A 1,887-nucleotide genomic window follows, 5' to 3' on the forward strand; every position below is an offset into this window, starting at 1 on the left:
TACAGGGTCTCCAAGGCTGTCAGTCTTCACAGAAGCAAAGCCCAAACCACACCCACTGCCGTGGAGTCCATTCTGACCCACAGCGCCCCTACAGGACAGAGTGGAACTGCACCACAGGGTCCCCAAGGCTGTCAATCTTCACAGAAGCAAAGTCCAAACCACACCCACTGCCCTGGAGTCCATTCTGACCCACAGCGCCCCTAGAGGACAGAGAGGAACTGCCCCACAGGGTCTCCAAGGCTCCCATCTCTATGGAAGCTGACTGCCTCGTCTTTCTCCTGCAGAGCAGCTAGTAAGTTCAAACCTGACCTTTCAGTTAGCAGCTGAGCCCTTAACTGCTGGGGCAGGAGCGCTCCTCTGTGTAACATAAACCACACCCACTGCAGTCTGTTCCGACTCACAGCCACCCGTGTCACAGAGCAGAACGGCCCCGTGGGGTGTCTGTGCCTGTCCTCTTTGCGGAGTGGACTGTGTCATCTCTCCCCCTGCGGAGCAGCTGGTGGGTTCAGACCCCTGCTTGCGGTTAGCAGCTGAGCGCTTCCCCTGTACCTCCTGGACTCCTCTAGCCTGCTCCTGGCCCGGGGCAGCGACCCCTTTTCCCGCTCCCTGTTGTGTGCTGTCCCCGCGGCCTTTCCCGCGCTGACTTTGGCCCCACTCGCTGTCCCGGGCGCTGTGCTCTGCAGTTCTCAGTCGGGCAGATGGCGGTTCCGTGGAGCTTTAGCGGATTGCCCCTCTGCCCCGCCAGGGTTATCTCCGGGGCTGTCCCACGTCTCTGTACCTGTGCTCTGTGACCTCGTCCACTCACCTTTCCAGCTGTCGTCTCAGGTCGTCAGCCTCGATCGCTCCTGAGTTCCGGGTTACCTTCACACCACTGACAAGAAGGCTCCACCCTATGTCCTCGGGGAGTGTTAAATACACTTTCCGTCATGCCTGCACGTGCCTGCTCCGTGCCCTGTCCTCACGTCCTCTCGTGATGGGGCGTGTACTGTTTATATTGGGGCGAGCAGTTAAGTGGTCCATCATTGCCAAAAGGATAGAGGCTTAAACCGCCCAGAGGAAGAAAGGCCTGGGGTCAGGTTCCCTGAGATCACAGCCCTGAAAGCCCTGCGGGCGGTTCTGCTGTCACACATGGGGTCACCTGACTCATAGCCCGGCGGCAGCAGCGGAGAAGGACCACAGCCACAGGCGCTCTGTGGTCCCTGCCCCCCAGGGTTTGTTTCAGGGTCTCTGTGGTCTGTACCCCCCGGGGGTTTGTGTCAGAGTCTCTGTGGTCCGTACCCCCCGGGGGTTTGTTTCAGGGTCTCTGTGGTCCGTACCCCCTGGGGTTTGTTTCAGAGTCTCTGTGGTCCGTACCCCCCGGGGGTTTGTTTCAGGGTCTCTGTGGTCCGTACCCCACAGGGGGTTTGTTTCAGGGTCTCTGTGGTCCGTACCCCCCGGCGGTTTGTTTCAGGGTCTCTGTGGTCCATACCCCCCGGGGGTTTGTGTCAGAGTCTCTGTGGTCTGTACCCCACAGGGGGTTTGTTTCAGGGTCTCTGTGGTTCGTACCCCCCGGCGGTTTGTTTCATGGTCTCTGTGGTCTGTACCCCACAGGCGGTTTGTTTCAGGGTCTCTGTGGTCCGTATCCCTTGGGGTTTGTTTCAGGGTCTCTGTGGTCCCTGCCCCCCGGCGGTTTGTGTCAGAGTCTCTGTGGTCCGTACCCCACAGGCGGTTTGTTTCAGAGTCTCTGTGGTCCGTACCCCCCGGGGTTTGTTTCAGGGTCTCTGTGGTCCGTACCCCCCGGGGTTTGTTTCAGGGTCTCTGTGGTCCGTACCCCCCGGGGGTTTGTTTCAGGGTCTCTGTGGTCTGTACCCCACAGGGGGTTTGTTTCAGGGTCTCTGTGGTCCGTAT

The 1,887-nt window shown here is 59.7% G+C and overlaps 1 protein-coding gene across 1 annotated transcript in view; it reads left to right on the forward strand.

Moving 5' to 3' along the window:
• LOC103207646 (spermatogenesis- and oogenesis-specific basic helix-loop-helix-containing protein 2-like) overlaps nt 1-1,887 on the forward strand; it is a 137,454-nt gene that overhangs the window by 35,510 nt on the left and 100,057 nt on the right. The window lies entirely within an intron of this gene.

The sequence above is a fragment of the Orycteropus afer genome, unplaced genomic scaffold, assembly GCF_000298275.1.
Source record: "Orycteropus afer afer isolate SDZICR_OR568_19922 unplaced genomic scaffold, OryAfe1.0 scaffold00384, whole genome shotgun sequence".
NCBI lineage: Eukaryota > Metazoa > Chordata > Mammalia > Tubulidentata > Orycteropodidae > Orycteropus > Orycteropus afer.